We start from the raw sequence: 11,855 nt of genomic DNA, 5'->3' as shown, positions 1-11,855 counted from the left end.
TCTGGCCACCAGCTGCCGCTCTTCTGCCTCCACTGAAGGCAGCATAGAAGTAAGGGTGGCGATACTGTGGCCCCCCTAAAATAATCTTGCGACCCCCCCAGCTACTCCCTTTTGGGTCAGGATCCACAGTTTGAGAAACACTGGTCTCCCCTGTGAAATCTGTATAGTATAGGGTAAAAGCACACAAAAGACCAGATTTCATAGTGGGAGACCAGATTCCATGGTCCATGACGCGTTTCTCATGGCTGTGAATTTGGTAGGGCCTTACCTGTAACCGATGCTCGGAAAATATGCTGCTTTTGATTTCTAAGCCACAATAACCTGCAGGTAATTCAAGCTGCAGTTCCCAAACAGTTCCAGCAGACATATATGATTGTCCACTCAGGAGTTTCCCCTGGCACTGCAGAGTGGAGTCTCTCACTCTTACCCTGTCTTTATTGCCAAGTTATTGGGTTTGAGGCTGGAATCACTGGGTGGAATTCTCAGGCCTGCGCTATGCAGGAGCTCAGCCTGGATTTTCAGAATGGTCCCTTCTGGCCTTCAAATCTGGGATAAACATACTCTAGCTTGGGATTTAGTAGTACAAAGAATTAGGGCCAAGCCCTGAGGTTTCTAACCTGCTTTCTCCTGTTCTTTACTCAGACAAGTTCTCACAGAAGTTACTAGGCGTTTGCCTTAGTAAGGCTCTCAGGATTTTGCTCATTAGTGTGCTCTCCTTTCACCTCTGTGTTTGAAAATCACGGTTTCATGGTTTCTTTGCAAAACCAAGAGCAGTGAAGTGGTTTGGACTGTGTTTTGCTTTGTGAGTTGGGGTTCAAAATAGGGCCTCTGTGGTTCATAGAACTTGTAAGGGCCCTCTGCACAGGGGTGAATTTCAGGCACTAAGCCCTGCAATATAAGTTGAGCAATATCATCCCCATTTTAAAGAGGGGGAAATGGACGCACAGGAAATTTAAGTATCTTGCTGGGATCAGCACTCATGTGCTCGACCCCCTAGATCACATTGCCTCAGTAGCTACAGCTGTCTCATAAGACTGTAGAGGCTGCATTCTTCCCAGAGCCAATCTTGGTGGCTTAGAGGAGAAAAAGCAGGGATGTGAGGTTCTGTAGAAGCAGAGACATGTAAAAGGTTATTGAAGAAATATCTGCCTTGGATTTTTATGAGCTGCATCTCCAGTGAATAATCTTTTAACCCTATATTCTTGGAAAATACGTTCCAGGTGATTTCTACTGTGGTAAAAGCATAAGAATCGCTGAAGTGGCAGAGAAAATAACTTAGCGCCATCTCAGATAAAATCACACACAATTAAAACCTCAATCGGGAAGTACTTGTCTGTGTGGAGACAGCATCTTGAAAATGACATGCATTAGTCATTGGCTGCAGCTAGCTGGCTCAATGTGCAGCAACAGTGTGTTCCGGAATGAGGGGGCAGTCAGAGAGGCTTCCGGTACAGGTTCCAGTCCAATCACGGGCCAACGCACAGGCACGTCTGATGTCCTGGTTGTGGGCTGCCTCCGGGCCAGGGGTACACGTGCTTCCACGCTCAGGAGCCTCCAATGAAATGTCACCATTTAGATGTAGGGTAATCAGATAGCAAGTGTGAAAAATTGGGACAGGGGTTGGGGGGTAATTGGAGCCTATATAATAAAAAGACCCAAAAATCAGAACTGTCCCTATAAAATCGGGACATCTGGTCACCCTATTTAGATGCTTTTCTGTTGTCCACACGAAACTCTTCTTCCCCAACCCAAAAATGTACATGGAACCATGCAAATATGTGTCAACATTCCTCCCATCGCTGCCTCTACAGGAAGGAGACTCCTGGGCATCTCTCCCAGGACCTAAGCATGCTCCCAGCATGAAGAGTAAGGCTAGAATTCAAATGCAGGTCTCTCAAGTGGCATTGCAGAGCAATTCCCATCCCCAAGCTGGCAAGTTTGTGATCCAAACCTCTCAGTCGCACACAATGCAAAGCCCTGGGGGAACTTACCTGAGGCTAGAACTCAAATCCATGACAATTCAGAGTAGGGCAATTTTACTACAAGACTTATTCTTATCATAGGACTTATATGGCTCGCCTCGCCATAGTATCTGGGCATTTCATAATCTTTAATACATTCATCATCATAACATCCCTGTGCCATAAGAGGCACTATTATCTCCATTGAACAGGTGGGAAGCTAAGGCATAGAGAGACTAAATGATTTGCTCAAGATCGCACAGGGCATCTGTGGCAGAGCAGGGACTTGAACCAGTTCTCCCAAGTCCCACTCTAGCAGCCTAACCTGCCCTTCTCTATACATAGCTGGGGTGCTGCTTTAGGGATCCAGCCATAATCATGCTGCACAAATGTGCACAAGCCTGGGATACCATAGTTCTATGCAGTTCATTTGGCTCCTGTTGTATCTGTGAAGTTTGCTCACCCGGCTGCGTTCAGAACCCACTCTGTGGACAAGGTCACCACAAAACCAATGGCGCTGATCAGTAGTTCTCTGGCAGCTGGAGAGGAAGCCCACGGCATCTGATCTCCTTTAAGCCAAATATTTAGGGGTAAGAGGCGGTTTTCCCTAGTGCTACTCTATATTGCTGGACTCTTCTCTGGTTCCCGGTGTCCACCATTAATTGCAGAATATCCCTGGAAAGTTGCATGTGGGAACAATGCACAACACTGTCATACAGGATTTGACTGAACCACTGGGTCCTCAGTTCTGGTTTCCTACCACTAGTTCTGGCCAGATCCTGCTGATCTGAAACTGATTTGGAAGAAGAGGAACATACCACATCACTAACCTGGGCAGTTATACAGTATATTACAGAGTGCATGCTACAGGGAGGTGGGATAATGCCCTTCTTGAAGTTATCATGTTAGCCAGTCACATCACAAGATATCTGTCTAAAACCTGCCCCTCTGAAATGACAACCCATGACAGGATTACCCTAGCATGATCTGGCCCTGAGCGCCTTTGGAGCCTGTCAGTGCAACTATACTATTAATTATTGTAATAAACAAAGCACCTGGGATCCTGGCTTATCTATCTGGCTGCCAGACTCTTTCCTTTGCTCTGGTTTTGGCACTTAGGGGGTTAAGCTCTTGGATGAATTCAAGAGCTTCATTGCTCAGGGAAGCGAGAGACTGATAAGTACTAATTCAACCGGACATAACGTGGGCAGATGCTGTGCAAGCAACCTCCCTCCTCCCCACACACACACACATGCAGAGCTGGAGTAGAGCACACCTGGCTTGCTGTTAGGGATGGGTGAACCCAAGAATGACATGAAAACTTTTTTTTTTGCACCATCCTTCTTCTCAGATACCACTTTCGAAGGCATTTAGATTCTACAGTGAGGCGTACAGTATAAGAATCTGAATAGAACAGAATAGAATAGGTGCATTTTCTCCAAAAGCATCTTTTGCAAAAGAGTTTAATTCACCCCACCATTTGTTTTCTGCTTTGGCTGAGGCCTCCCTGTATTACTTGTCTGGTAAGAGTTACTCCAGATATCGATAGTCAGGTTACTCAACAGATTGCTGCGATCTAGCTGTCTCAGGTACTTATACAGCCCCTGTCACCAAAGCATCTGAGCACCTCACAATCGTTGCTGTATTTATACTCATAACACCCCTGTGAGGTACATTCAGGCTAGATTAGCCCCATTTTACAGATGGGGGACTGAGGCACAGAGAGGTCACACAGGAAGTACATGACAGAGCAGGAAGTTGAACCCAGGTCACCTAGCCCTAGCCAAGTGCTCTAACCACTGCACCATCCTTCCTCTCAGATACTACTTTTGAAGGCATTCAGATTCTACAGTGAGGTGCACAGTATAAGAACCTGAATAGAACAGAATAGAATAGGTGCATTTTCTCCAAAAGCATGAGGCCCCCTTTCCCTTCCTTGAACTAAAGCTTGGCTGCAGTGCTCTCTGTCAGTTCCGCATGGCTAAACTATGAGATTAAACTTTAGGGCAGGCGGGTCAATAGCAGGCCATCAAGTACTGAGAGTAATTGCCCAGAGAGCATCCATTAGAGTCCAAATAGTTTCCCTTGAGAATGATGGGTTCCTATGGCTGGATTGTGTGTGTGCACATGGGCAGGCACAACACTAACACGCTCTTTCCCCACATAGCAGAGATTCCCATACTGTTGCCCAGGTACCACTGTGCACCCCCTGAGCAGGGAGCTGGTTTAATACAAGATTCTGACTCCCTGATACTCTTTCCCTGATGCTCATTCACAGAAGAGATTCCTGCCCACAGGGCAAAGTTTTCCAAACAGCTCAGCTAAGGAGATCTCTCTTACGTGGGCACGAGAATATCTGGTTAGGCCCCTGGTCCTGATCTGCACAGGCCCTGGCAAGAGTCAGAGCAGCTGTGGAGCTGATGTAACTATGCCACTGGTGGAGAGTCTTCAATGGGTAGAGTCTCCTACATACCCCACATGGCAGCTAGTACAGGAGTCATCTCCACCAGCTTTAGCCAGAGGGAAGTTCTCGTACAGCAGGGGAATTCCTTGCTGGCCATTTGTAAGTTGTGACTCTGGCCCTATGCAGAGTAATGAGTAAACATGCTGGTTCATTACTGACTTTAGAATGCAGTGGGTCTGATTGTATCTATGGCATTTATATGGGCCCCATCCCTGTTATCTGGACATCTCACAATCTCTAATGTATTTATCCTCACAACACCCTGTGAGGTAGGGCAGTGTTGTTATCCCTGTTTTATGGGTGGCAAACGGAGACCCAAAGAGACTACGTGACTTGCCCAACAGGAAGTCTGTGGTAGGACAGGGAATTGTGTCCAGGTATCTGGCTAGTGCCCTAACCACTGGACCATCCTTCCTGTCACCAATCTTCCTTTGGACAGAGATGCTACTCCACTGACTTTAATGGAACCACTCTTGAATTATCCCGGTACAAAAGGGAGAAAGATCACACCCAGTACCTCTAGGTTTGGAGATGTCTTTATCTGTGTGTCTTATGCAGGACACTGCCGAGACAGAAATAACAAATAGCTAAGTATTAGGTATTAATGTAGAATGTGTGCTAGGTGCCACACAGACAGGGATGTGGATGCAGTCCCTGCCTGATGGCCTTGCAACCACTGCACCAATCTATCTGAAAGTCTAACAGAGAGGGAGAGTGGCTGGCCATAGGGGTATCCTGACCCAAGGGGATTCTGGCTGTTCAGTTGCACAGTACAGCCATAAGCCAGTCTGAACGCATTGGGAGGGAGGCAGGGTCTGAACAGCGCAAGGAGAACTGCATAGAGACATAGAGTTAATAAAGTTCCCTTCCTGGCTGCCAGACATCCAAGACAGGCTTCTCTTGGGCCCTTCAAGGTTTAATCTCCTCTATAAATAAAAAGACCTATCTGGATTCTGGTTTCCTGCATCTGATCCAGCCACACTTGTGCCAGATGTTAAGCTTAGACACTAGGGTAGGGTACCCTATCTGTGTATCCTCAATTTATGGCCCTAGAATTCAGCTGAACTTTTCGGATGAGGCCTTTCCTCAGAATTCAGCACCATCCCTCTACAATAGAGGTTAGGGGATGTTGATCTGGGGTTATAGTTCAGCCCACTATAAATATAGGGACCACTTTCAAAATTCAGATCTAGGTCTGGAATTGGATTTTGGACACCCCAAAGCTCAGAGGTCTTTGGATCTGCATCAAACCCCGCTTTTTCATCTTTTAACTCTATAAAGAGTTTCCCAGGACAGTTTGTATGAAAGATATTTAAAGGGTGGGGCCTGGTCCAATTCCCACTGAAGTCAGTAACAAAACATCCATCAACCTCAATTAGTGCTGGATCAGGTTCTATCTCTCTATCAGCTAAGGGCTAAAAAGGCTCTGTTCACAATATGGTTTGTTTGTTTGTTAGGCTGACAGTAAATCACATGCCTTATTATAGCATTCTCTCATGGTTGCAGTGATCAATTTCCCAGACTCTGGAAGGCATGACCTGTCATAGGAGACCATAATTAAAGTAAGTCCGATCTTTTGGTCTAAGAAAATGCCCTTGACTCTGTCTCAGATGAGTTAAGTGCTGTCAGATCAGTCATCACACAAGATGAAAGACTCCTGGAGTGACCCTATAAATCCTTTGCTTCACTGGGCTTTTTGCAAACTCCCAAATCTGTTACCAAGTCCAGGTGCTCTGACTGCCAGTGCATGGACCCAGAATCCCTTTCAAGGCAAGCATACAAAGCTAGTGGGGGATTTGCCTGTGGAGTTGCCAGAGATTAAAAGAGCTTGCTAACAAAGTCTGGGCTGGAGGCGGACAGGTAAAGGTCTCCTCCAGTTTGTCAGTTCACTCACACAAAGGATGAGAAGGGCCTGAAGTGGAATCCTCAGTCCACCTGAAATTGCCTTTGGGCATGGCCTTTGCCTAGCTAGCTTAAAGCATTTTCCCCACTACTCAGCTCCCTGATGTGCGGTCATATTTCATCCATGCCTCCATCTGGCTCTGCTCTTAGATCTAGCTGGGATCTTTTAAATTGATGGTTTCTGTGCTGGGCTCAGCAGCTCCTTGCTTTAGCCAGCTATAGGAGCGTAGGCTTTAAGAGACAAGAAGATACAACTCATAACCCTAGGAGGCCCCTCACAGCAACATTTACGGGAGTCTGTGAACCACACACTCACCATTGCCGCAGCACAAGTCAGGGAGCCCAGTTCTCCATTGCCTTGACCTCATGCCATTATTTATGCCTGGGCAAAGGGGGCCTAAAACAACACTGAACTGGAGCTCTGTACAGATGTAAGTGCCTTGCACAGGCACAAAGTGGTTGAAAGTCAGAGCTGTAGGGTTTGGAAGGATGATTCATCTTAATGGCTGTGGAGGATTTCCATGGTGGGGAGTAGGGGGAGGTGGGTTCTGCTCCAGTTCATGGGCTCCCTTTCTCCATTGGGTTGGCACATACCTTTCCTTTTCACCAAGTGAATGGATAGCTTAGCTACTCCAGCAGTTCCCTGACTCCCACAGCCAGAGACATTGTACCCTAGGGCTAACAAACAAAGAGCATTCCCCAACTGTGGTCTGCAGAGAGATGTCTGGCCATGGGGCATTGGCTTCTCCTCCTAAGATGCACTAAGAGAAGCTACAAATGCACTGAAGATTTCCCTAAGATCACTTTTGTATAGAAACAATGGCTGTAGTTGGCAAAGGATTATTATCCAGTGCTCAGACGAAGGGCAGGAGTCCAGGAGACCATGAAAGGCAGGATGGGTGTCCACAAAGCAATCTCTTTTAAGTTGTGGTCCACATTATGAAAAAATTGGGAGTCCTGTTGTAAGGTATGCTTGATGGGGTTGCTGACAGGTAGCTAAAGGCTGCCTGCCCTGTTTCCCCTACTTCTCTCTCCGTCTGTTCCCTTCAAAATATCTTTAGGAAATATGAGACCTGTTTTCCCAAGGAGTGTTTGGGAGATCATTGAACTTGGTGTACGTGAGCTGAGTTATGTCCACCTGAAACACAGCAAGCAACTCAGCCCCACCCTGGATGACCAGAACGTCAGCGACTGCTTAGCATGGCCCAGTTCAGCCCTGCCTTACCTGCTTAGCATTGCTAAGCACAGCAGCAAGGCCAGTGCTGAGTGCTTCCTGAGTCCTTCCATTTCACTGAGTTACATGGGAGCTGAGGGTGCTAGACACCTTGCAGGATGGGGCCCTCACTACTTGGCATCCAGCTGACCAGGTTTTGCAAACCTAACAGGACACCAGCTTTCTCCCACCTCCGATGTCCAGGCCTCTCCACTCTCCTCAGTTCTGGCAGTGGAATTGCCCAAACACAACCATCACAAAAGCCATTTTTAAGGGTTTTCCAAGCTGACCAGAGGCCTGGGAATTTCATGGGGAAAGCTGTTCTCAGGGGATATCCAGGTCAGCACTGCAAAATCAAGAGGCTCGATCAGTTTGAACAATAACAAGAGACCTTACCCTGCATCCACTAATGTCCATGTCAAAACTCCCAGTGATTCCTGTGGGTTCAGGCTCAGGCATTCAGTCAGCCGTTGAGGCACTTCTCCAAGCCAAACCCTGCCTGGAGGTTCATCTGTTGCTATTCACAAGGATACCTGCTAAATAAAAGCCCCTGATTCAAAAGTCAATCCCACATTCAGCAAAGGACTTAAGCATCTGCTCAACTTTAAGCACGTACTTAAGTCCCGTTAAGCACATGCCTATGTGCTTTGTTGAATCAGGGCCAATGTGCCACAGCATCACCCATCTGCTCTGGCACACAGGAAGGAACATTATGTTATTTGCAGCAGGGCCAACAAAATCAGGTCACTGCAATCCTTCCCTGTGTCTCCCTCTCTAGTGTGTTCTCCATCTCACTGCCCAGCCCATCGCCCTAGGCAAGTAGTCTGGAAGCAAGCCAAATCCCATCTCCAGTCTAAGGAGGAAGAGAAAGGCATGAAACAGAAAAACAATGTTCATTGCTACTCTTAGGGCATCCAGGATGCAAATAACTCCATGACATCAGCCATCTGGGGCTGGGAAGGGATGGCGTAGGCAGGGCCAGCTTTAGGAAGTGTGGGGCCCAATTCGAACAGTTTCGACAGGGTCCCGGCAGGGATGATGAAAACAAACAAACAAACAAAAAAAACCACATGTAAAAGAATACATGGGGCTTGTACTCACCGGGTGGTGCTCCGAGTCTTCGGCGGCACTTTGGCGCTGGGTCCTTCACTCACTCCAGGTCTGCCAAAGACCCGGAGCAAGCGAAGGACCCACTGCTGAAGTGCCGCTGAAGACCCGGAGCGCCGCCAGGTGAGTAAAAATTAAAAAGGCGCCTCTACCGAGAGAAGGGATTCTCACTGGGTGCGAGGCCCTCTTAGGCGTGGGGCCCGATTCGGCGGAATTGGTGGAATAGGCCTAAAGCCGGCCCTGGGCGTAGGTTAGATGTCAACTGGCAATGGTGGTCTTGAAGAGCAAACAGAGTCAGAATGAGCTGGCTACACCAGCATGGGACAAGAAATGGGCACCAAACCAGAACCCCAATTTCAGGCTCCCACTGGCTTTGTTCAAAACCCAGATCTGGATCTGAATTTTGCACATGGTCCCATGGCTATTTGAATGGGCCTGAGCTAAAATCACAGATCAGAACAACCCAGATATTTGAAGTGGTTCAGACTCCAAAGGTGGATCTGGATTTTAAAAATTCCATATAGCCCCAGTTTTTAAATGAGCCTGACCAAAACCCTGCATCCAAATACCTTGGACTTTGGGCTGTCAGAAATCTGGATCCAGATCTGAATTGTGCAGCCCGCTGTGGCATCACCACATTGTAAAAAGGTGGGTGGCTCAGGTGGTTGTCTCTGCTGTGGTTTCCACCAACTCTTCATTTCAAATGGGTGGCTACTTTTTCTTATTGCAGGTGACACCTCCTAGGCATGGTGGCTTCCCTTCAGTGTTTTCAGATGGAGAGAGAAATGGTGAGAAAGGTGGGGGAAGGAAAAACAAACACAAACTGCCAAAAGGACACTGGCCTCTGGAGTCTGAGATCCAGCTGATATGATGTCGCAACATAGCATGTACTTTCTCTCCCGTGCTGCAACCCTTAAGAACACCCACAATCCCTTGTCTCTGGGACATGGTGGGGTCATAGAGTGATTTTTCCGTCATGTTATAGGTCAACAATCCCTGAGGCAGTCCATCCTTGAAATGTAGGTTCCAGGGGAGATCTAACCAAGTAGGGAGGCAGCTGAGTCCTTGCTTTCTCCCTGTGTTCTGCTGTCAAACTCCTGATGCCCAAGGCTCTTCTCCCCCTTACAGTTGGGTCTCTGTTTTCACTTGCACTCCAAGAGTATGATCTTAGGGCACAGGCTTTCTGGGCAAGCACCCTGACACAGTGGAAAAATCTTATCTGCTGGAGCTGAACTCATAACTGTGTCTAAGGTACATATTTGAGTCCCATTACCAGCTATCTGAGTGCCTCACACTCTTTACTGTGTTTATCCTGTGGGGTAGGACAGTGTCATCATTCCTATTTTATAGGTACCCAGAGTGGATCAGGGACTTGCCAGGGTCTCACAAGAAACCTGCTTTGGAGGAAGGTATTCAATTCGGGTATTCTAGGTCCCAAGCTATCACCCTAAACCTTGAGCCATCCTTTGTTTCTGAAAAGTTAGGCCTTGAATAGGGCCAGCTCAGATCTCTATCCAGCCTGACCTCATGTAAACTCTGCTACATTCCTGCAATTAATAGCCAAGCTGAGCATGCAATGTAATTACAGGGAACCAGCTCTGAATGAACTCACTAGGATTCTAAAAGTGACATCCAGGATGTGGGCCAAAAGCAGTTTGTTTGAGGCCAGCTTGGTTCCACCTGGGGCAAGATGGAGGAAGACACCAGGGCACAGTTGACTTCCATATGGCTTGGTAAGAACGTGACACTGTCTCTTGTTAGGTTTCAGAGTAGCAGCCATGTTAGTCTGTATCCGCAAAAAGAACAGGAGTACTTGTGGTACCTTAGAGACTAATACATTTATTTCAGCATAAGCTTTCGTGGGCTACAGCCCACTTCTTCAGATGCATAGAATGGAACACACAGACAGGAGATATTTATACATATAGAGAACATGAAAAGGGGGAAGTATGCATACCAACTGGAAGAGTCCAATCAATTGAGATGAGCTATCATCAGCAGGAGAAAAAAAACCTTGTTAGATGATCCACAACTAGGCCTAGAAGTTGCAGCAGGGTGGGAAGCAAATGGTGGCAGAGCAGAGCCTGCAATTTGCGAGGCTCTGAAACCCCCCAGAGAAGTGTGAGGAACCCCGGCCAACTCCATGCCAAGGCCCAGCATGCCTCATTAGTGAGGCAGAGGGATGGCGCCCACCCTGAGCCAGGCTGGTGCAAAAGAAAAGGAAGGTCCTTGCCAAGACGCCATGACCCAGACAAACAGGGAGAGGTATGGGGAGGCTGAGCCCCTAGCATGCCTTAGGGATAAATAAATGTGTCAGACTGGTAAAGAGAGGGCAAAAGGAGCCATGCCATTTTGAGTTGACTCATTGCAATGAGATGGGAGGTGTCTCCCGGTTCCTTCATCACGCCAGGGTGCCACAAGCCATAGCAAGAACCCCAGGGCTCCTTGCGCCGCTGTGGTTGCTGACCCCTTGACACCCAGAGCTGTTTCAGTGCCAACCTGCCATGACACCAGAATGGTGTGGGGAGCCCTACAGTGCCTGAATGCCAAGACATTGGTCACCATGCTAGCAGTGAGAAACAAGGATCCCCAGGTCAGCATGGCACCAGGACACCGCAAGCCGGTATTGTGCGATGGGAGTGGTAGGAACCATAGGCATGCTGGGGCTTGGGCCCTGCAAGTTGGACGGGTGCAAACCAATTGCTAGTTCATCCCACAAAGGCTTCCCTCTGCATCTTGGCCTTTTAAAGAGCCCCAAAGGGGGGAGGAGAAGGGAGAGGAAGAGCTCAGACAGAAAGAGACACGTGTCATGTTGAGGGAAGCAGGGAAGCCGTCTGTGTCCCTAGAGGCGCCGGTCTTCAAACCGATTTAAACAGGACGAGCTACAGTTGAGTCCTTTGATGCTCCTGCCTGTGCTGTGAGGCTCAACTCTGCCAGAAATCTGCTTGGCTCCCTGCTTTTGCCAGGTGCCTCTCAGCCTCCTAGCCCTCCTGCCTCCCTTGTTTACAAGGCAGAGCTTGCTCGCACCTCAGGGGTTAAGTGGCACAGCAGGCAGGAGCTGATTCAGGTGGGTGGCACATTGCAGTGACAGTGCTCCAGCGAGGAGGAGGAGGAGGGAGGATGGAGAAAAAGGAGGAGGAGATGGTGGGAAGCTGCTGAAAGCCAAGGAGAGTGGAGTGTGTGTGCTTATAAATGAGACGTGAGAGGG

Source organism: Gopherus evgoodei, chromosome 4 (assembly GCF_007399415.2).
Source record: "Gopherus evgoodei ecotype Sinaloan lineage chromosome 4, rGopEvg1_v1.p, whole genome shotgun sequence".
Taxonomy (NCBI): Eukaryota; Metazoa; Chordata; order Testudines; family Testudinidae; genus Gopherus; species Gopherus evgoodei.
Note: the sequence above shows the minus strand (reverse complement) of the source record.